Source organism: Eptatretus burgeri, chromosome 11 (assembly GCF_056783735.1).
Source record: "Eptatretus burgeri isolate ZD-2024b chromosome 11, Ebu_testis_v1, whole genome shotgun sequence".
Lineage (NCBI taxonomy): Eukaryota > Metazoa > Chordata > Myxini > Myxiniformes > Myxinidae > Eptatretus > Eptatretus burgeri.
The window spans coordinates 59,269,989-59,277,948 of NC_140971.1; the positions used below are offsets into that span (position 1 = coordinate 59,269,989).

At 43.2% G+C, this 7,960-nt stretch overlaps 1 long non-coding RNA gene across 1 annotated transcript; it reads right to left on the bottom strand.

Moving 5' to 3' along the window:
* Positions 1-1,801: 1,801 nt before the first annotated feature.
* On the bottom strand, positions 1,802-6,989 carry LOC147017189 (uncharacterized). The gene is made up of 2 exons (XR_015049387.1): positions 3,203-6,989; positions 1,802-3,023 (listed from the first exon to the last, which is right to left on the bottom strand). It is a non-coding gene; the product is annotated as an uncharacterized LOC147017189 (long non-coding RNA).
* Between the last annotated feature and the right edge of the window lie 971 nt (positions 6,990-7,960).

The following is a 7,960-nucleotide window of genomic DNA, read 5'->3' on the forward strand; positions in this document are numbered from 1 at the left end:
ATGTCTGCTTCTACATTCTCAAAGTCATTATCGATGTCCTCATCCTGTATGGAGGTGATGTCAGCCTTGTTGACTGCTAATATTAGTTAACTTACCGCTGCCTTGATGGACTTTGCACTCACAAAGTCTTTATAACAATCATTGTGGTATTGGGCATCTGTAGCATGTGGATCAGCAACAGATCCATTTACATGAATACGAACATTATCAGTGATGGCATCATTACGGAGATTGCAGACATCTAGATAACTTTTGCTTAAAGTTATCAACGGTTCTACATTGTATGATTGTCCAGTTATCCAGTGCTCTAGATTATGACACCCAGGTTTCAATGGGCATACACCTTTCGCCACAGAACAGACAGTTCTTTTTGAAGTCAAAGCTAGTCAACGACGATCACTTTGCTTTCTTTGGGACTGGAGCATCAGTGTTACTAGTACTGTTACCAATGAAAGCTCAAAATCTCTTGATATGATGCTCTGATGTGTATGTTGATACACAGTTTTTATGGCATTGGATTGATTGTATTCAATCTAATTTAGCATTCTGACCATCAACTCGACGTTTGCTACATTTTATGACAGTTTATATTCTAACTGGGCCAGCTGTTAGTTACTTAGAGTTATTGCTGCAGTTAAAGAAACATGCATCTTATTCTGTCATGGATGTTGCCATATTTCAGCAGATCATTATGAGAACCTCTAGCAAAGGAAGAATAAGCATTAGGGTAATTATTACCATTTGTAAGAGAGACATGCATACATATACATACATATACATACATATATTTCCTTCTTATATTAACCCCATCATCACAGAAAGAACACAAACTTAGTACTCCAACATTATCTGTGGAATATTACCCCGGATGAAACTTCTTCAAGGGAATGAAATACTTGTACATGGAGAATTCGACTCTCTCTCCGTCGAGTGCAGCCTGTGGCTGCTGGTTGCATCATTGGTTGGGACGCGGCTGTGCCGCTGATGCAGTGTCCCCCTGACCAGTACACTGGTGGTCATTTTGCCGACTTCAGAAGGATGACAGGCTGAGTCAACCTCCTGGTGTATTTTTAATTCAGCAGCCAATGGGGCTTGAACTCAGGACCCTAGGATCCCAAGCCGCCACCCCAACCACTAAGCTAACACCAGGCTTGAGAATTTGACTATATCTGACCAAGGCACAGTATCATACAGGATGTGATATAGGCTTGATATTACGCATGTTGTTTTTAGAGGGTTAATATTAGTTATGTCGTTAATTATGTATGATATTGTTACGGCGCGGGGTTCGACGTTCGCAATGAAGGGAAGCACTCGGGTCCCTCTCAAACTCTGGGTTCTGAGGCCACCAAACGTGGATAACTCCATGCTTCGGCAGGTTGCTAACCAACCAGGAGTGCTGATTGGTACCACCAATCCTGGCAGGGTTTCACTACTTCCTGTAGGTACCTAACCTGTGGACAGCCACACCAAGTGGAAGGGGGGAGGGGGTCTTGTGCCCTCTATGTGTACTTGAATTGACTTACCATATCAGGTGCAGCTGAACGGAGTTGCCGAGTACTCACCGGCTAACAAGAGTCAATCGGTGAGGTAAAACTTCCCAGCTACACTACGTGTGGATTACGCTGGATCAGTGAAGGAAAGGACCCTCTGAACAGAGTACATTTGTCACAAGCACATTTATTTATAAAGCTAGAGCAATGAAAAATGTATACAATAAGCAAGAGATTCAATGCACAGCTGATGGATCACATTCCACAGTAGAACTCGAGTAGAACTCCACAAAAAATGTGCCTCTCTCTCTCTCACACACACACACACACACACACACACACACACACACACACACACACACACACACACACACACACACACACACACACACACACACACACACACACACACACACACACACACACACACACACACACACGAAGCCCTCATGAGTATACGCATGCCAATTCACATTCAAACCTCATGCAGAGCAGGGGAACTGCAAAGTAGGGGAAAGCAAGAATTTGTGTGGTGCGGCAAAAGAAATGCAAGTAGTGTCAGACCTCGCTATTCATGGGGAATACGTTTGTGGAAAATGCCGCGAAGAGCGAATCTGTGAATAGCGGAGCATTGTTTCAATGGAAAAAGGGGGGATAGGTTCCTGCCAGTTGGTGATTCGTTTGGGAAAATCAAAAATCCCATGAAAAACCGTGAAAAACTGTGAGTACGCCTGCGAAAAACCATGGAAATGCAAAGAAAATGTGAAAAAAACTGCAAAAACACAAAAACAAAACCCGTGAATTCAACCACGAAAATGTGGAAAAACTCCCATATGTCCGTGAAAAAATGCAAAAACGCGAAAAAAACTGTGAATACGTGAAGCACAGGGCTGCAAATGTCGAAGCAGGTTACATTTTATAAACCAGAAATATGAGGGGTCTTCGAAGAGCGAATCCATGAATAATGGGGTCTGACAGTATTTACAAAACAAAGACCAAGGGCAGAGCTATTCCGACATTATACTTACACAGGCTTATCTTATACGAATATGACAGGAGCCATCACAATCATCACGAGGAAAGTTAGAGAGCAAGAGAGATGAGAAAAGAATGAGGTTTTTGTGACCACTATGTTATCTTGTGCAGTCAACGGACCAATGCTTCCCAGTCGCTGTGGAGGAGAAAGGGGGAGGAAAACTGAAGGTGTCTAATGGTGTGTAGGCGAAGGAGGTGTGGTGATGGATGCTGTGAGTGTCAGTGAAATGCGGAGAGGAAGGTGTAAAGATGTGGGTTAGGGGGTTTTGGAGACAAAGAAAATAATGTGTGAGTGGATATGCCTTACGTGAGTGTAAAGAGGTCTGTATGTGTAAGTGTTTAATGAGCTCAGGCGGCGCTGGATCTGGTGTCTCCCTCTTACAGGTGGACTCTATTCCGTTCCCTCCATCAAGCTCCGCTCGATCTGTCAAGCTCTGTTCGCTCCATTTGTACAGCACCGCACAGCAAAGCTTCCCAGAAGGGCCAGACAATGAACTGCAGAGAGAGGAGAGGAGAGGAGAGGAGAGGAGAGGAGAGGAGAGGAGAGGAGAGGAGAGAGAAAAAAATGAACCAACAACGAACTGTTCTCCCATAACTGTGCGGAATGCGGCACTGGATAATCCCTGGTGTGAGCATTGCTTGGGGGCAGATCAGGTGGGGCTATAGGCGTTTACCTGTGCCTCCATTGGCATGCAGATGATTTCCACAGTTTTGGCCCTGCCCCTGCGAGGACCTGGCTCCAGAAATGGCCTCAGTCGCTCTGCACCTTGGCACACGACAGAGCTCCGAGATTAACGTGGGGTGGAGTACTTCATCGCATTCCCCGGCTGTGAATGTACCCCATCGTCCCCAGTCCCAAAAGGTGGTGGTGGTTGTTGGTGAAGACTGTGGTTGAGCGATAGTAATGGTGGTGTAGTGTAGCAGTGGTAGTGTGGCAAGTTTGTGATGGAGGTGGCAGTCATCGAGGTTATGACGTCAATGGTGAGGTGAGTTGGGGTCCAATAGAGTGGGGGAATTATTATGAAGGCATTGTGGTGGTCAGAGGAATGTTGTAGCATTGTAGTTCGAGTCTCTTGAAGGTTTGGAGCGAGCATTTGTCGGGTAATGGCATGAGGATTGAATGTGAATTGGCACGCGTATGCTCATGAGGGCTTCGTGTGTGTGTGTGTGTGTGTGTGTGTGTGTGTGTGTGTGTGTGTGTGTGTGTGTGTGTGTGTGTGTGTGTGTGTGTGTGTGAGGAATGCTTTTTGTGGAGTTCTACTCAAGCATTCTGATGTGAAATATGATGCATCACGATGATCGTCATGATCTCCTGACTTGATTAGGTTTATTAACTACAAATAACTCGGAAGAATTCCCATGTTTTAAACGCAAAACATGTTGAGGTGTATAGAGCAGCTTAATAGGTCTTTCCACGGCATGGCATTCCAATTATAAAATAAATAACAAAAATAATGATAACATTGTCATAAAGCATATATTAATTAATACTAATAATATTAACAACAATAATCATAGTTCCATAATTTGGCAATCATAATAACAAACCTATAATCCCCGCCTTCCTCCCGCGCCCTGGCCCAAGCACATCTGGGCTTGGTGAAAGGCAGGCTAATGCTCAAGCAGCACAGCAGGTGGGTATGCAGCAAGGCCGTGAAGACCAATGAAAATTTGGTCCAATGGACCAATGGGCTCACTAGTATGATAAACAAGGAAGTCCAAGGGAGCAGTCCATAAAAATAGGAGTAAATTTTGGGGGAGAAAACATTTCAAACCAAAAAAACATTCAGAAACTAGAACGGTATCCGGTAGAGCACATACCTCCGCCAGGCTGAACAGTTTACATTTTGTACTCCACTGATAGGCCGGTTCTGGATGCAGACCTGAATCAAAATCTAATTGGCTTGTTCTTGTCACCTACCAAACTCATCCACCAAGTTTTATTATAAACCATCCAACTTTTTTTGAGATATCATGCTATATATCGTTTTTGGACCTATCTCTCAATTGTGAAGAGTCAATAAATTCTTGTAACTGGATTCGGATCTTCACCACAAACGATTCGTCCTTGTAACACACCCAACATGTCCGCAAAGTTTCGTCCAAATCCGTCTATAACCTTTTGATATACCGATCGTCATGATCGCAAGTACCGTGCTCACAGACAAACAAGAAGAAGACGTCGTGCAGAGCACAATACTTGCGAAATCCATTAAACAAATTTGACCTCAAAAATAATTGGTGCTGGAATTCAATGACCAAATATGCAACTCCTCTTCAAATCGCAAGTCAATCGGATGAAAATTGCCATATTTTAGAAATTCGGCCTATGTTGACCTCTTGACCTATGTTGACCTCAAAAACAATTGGTGGTTAAATTTAGTAACGTGATGTGCAAATCCTCTTCAAATTTCAAGTCGATTGTATGAAAATTGAGCATTTTAGAAATTCCAGCTTAGTTGCTGACCTTTGGCCTATGTTGACCTTTTTATATACAGTCAAGGCTTATATAAGAGCTAACACACAGAATATATAACAAGGGGAGCAGGAGACAAGAGGGACGAGAGGAGGAAGCACAAAACAGTGGGGAATAGACATATGAGGAGATCTGTTGAAGGGAGAGGGATGGGGTAAAGACAGTAAAGTAAACAGAGTAAACAAGATGGACACTACAGGGATTTCAGGAAGGAAAGCAGAGGATATGAAGGAGGTGGGTTTGGGGTGGATTAATGGGGGTAGAAATGATCATGGCTTTGGATGGGGGAAGATAAGAGATGGTGGTGAACAGCTATTTTGAAGACCTGGAGGGAAGAGTGGGATTGAAGAGAGTGGGAGTTTGTTCCAAAGGTGGGAAAAAAGAGGAATGAAAAAATGAACATGAGCAGTGATTCTTGATTTTGGTAGTTTAACCAGAAGGAGTTGTTGGCGGACCTTGAGCGCACTGCGGAAATATTGGCGGGACAGATAGCAGACAGAGTTAGGGAAGCGAGGCCGGAGAGGAGACGGTAGAAGACTAAGACCACTGACCTGCCTGCGGTGAGAGAGAGAGTTGAGAGACCCAAAGACTCAGCCTTATCGTGGGAGATATCAATGATCTTAAATGCTTTGGTTTTCACAGCGTGAAGCCGAGAACGGTGAGAGGCAGGAGCACCAGACCAGAGGGGAGAGCAGTACTCCATCAGGCTGCAGATGAAAGCTTTGTATGTGATTAGGAGCTCAGGCGTGCCAAGGAAGGACTTTGCACGACGAAGGATGCCCAATCGGCGACTGGCTTTGGAGGCCAGCTTGGAGACCTTTTGTTCTATGTTTACCTCAAAAATAATTGACTGGTTGAATTCAGTGACCTGAAATATTAATCCTCTTCCAATTTCAAGTCAATTTGATCAAAATTGAGGATATTAGAAATCTCACCAAAGTTGTTGACATTTGGCCTATGTTGACCTTTTGGCCGATGTTGACCTCAAACATAATTGGTGGTTGAATTCAGTGACCAAATATGCAACTCCTCTTGAAATTTCAAGTCAGTCAGAAGAAAATTGAGCTGCCTTGAATGGGTTTGAATCGCCCGTCTGTCAGCTGCACTGGCTGTTGGTGGACGTTGAAGATCCCTCAATGTCTTTCGGGAAGAGTAAGCAAGTTAACGCAGATTCCTGTCCTGACTGACTGATAGGAGTGAATGGAAAAACAAGTAGCACAACCAAACCACCCAGCAAACCCAAATCATGGAGAATAACTGAACCACCAAGGTTAACCCAACTACCTCGGATAACCAAACCACCCAGCATAACCAAACCACCCTTCATAACAAAACCACTCAGCGTAACCAAACCACCGAGCATAACGAAACCATTGAAGATAACCAAATCACTCAGCATAACCAGACCACCCAGCATAACCAAACTACCAAGGATAACCAAACCACCCAGCATAACTAAACCACCCAGCATAACCAAACCACCCAGCAAACCCAAATCATGGAGAATAACTGAACCACCAAGGTTAACCCAACCACCTCGGATAACCAAACCACCCAGCATAACCAAACCACCCTTCATAACAAAACCACTCAGCGTAACCAAACCACCGAGCATAACGAAACCATTGAAGATAACCAAATCACTCAGCATAACCAGACCACCCAGCATAACCAAACTACCAAGGATAACCAAACCACCCAGCATAACTAAACCACCCAGCATAACCAAACCACCCAGCAAACCCAAATCATGGAGAATAACTGAACCACCAAGGTTAACCCAACCACCTCGGATAACCAAACCACCCAGCATAACTAAACCACCCAGCATAACCAAACCATGTAAGATAACCAAAACACCCAGCATAACCAGACCACCCAGCATAACCAGACTAACAAGGATAACCAAACCACCCAGCATAACAAAACCACCCAGCATAACCAAACCACCCAGCATAACCAAGCCACCTCGGATAATCAAATCATCTAACCCCCCCCCCCCAACCTGTGGTATTCTGTGACGTTCAAGGAAACATCCACACACCCCCCAAAGTGTCCTGTATTTTTTGTACAACCTCATATTCATCAAGAAAAACGAGTATATTCTAATTGAAATAAAAGAGACTTTGAAGGTCATTGAAAAAAAATATCTGGAAGTTTACCGCTGTAAATGCAGCGTCTTTTACATCCCCTTACCGAACATGTTACATTGGTTCTCAGTGCCTGTTGTTTGTGTTCTTTATGACGTCCTTGAAAACAGTAAGTTTCCTGTTTGTAATCATTTTCAGGCAGACAGATTAAAAAAAAAAGTTATCTCACTCCTCTCTGTGCATGTGCGATCGGGACAAATTCACATCTAAAATACTGTTAAACTACAGGTTTGTTTTCCGACTCATGTTCAAAATATAACAATCAATTAAGGTTAAGTTGTTTGTCACTCATAAACTGATGTTTGTAGATGGACGGACGGAAGTGGACCTATTGCTTAACCCCACTCTCTGCTCGCGTGATTGGGGTAATTATACAAATAGGGGGTTATGTATTACATCTCTTAAGATATTGTATTTTTGACCGAATTTGAAAAAAAAAGGCTCTTATTATCTGAGTTGCCGACCTCTGACCTTGCACAACCACATGACCAAGCATAACCCTTGCCAACAGACTGTTTTGGCTGCACTATAAAGAAAATGGTATGATGATGATGATGATGATGATGATGATGATGATGATGATGATGATGATGATGATGATGATGATGATGATGACCTGCAGGTTCAAGATGTTCAAAGGGTTCCCACCTTTTACTGTCGTTTATTTGGAATACTTTTCCTGTAATAAATAATTCTGCACAAAATATAATTTGTATTAAATCACATATTACAACACATATATTAAAGGCCATATGAGAATACTAAGTATTAGATCGAAGCCATATTTTAATTGGTTTTAAATCCCA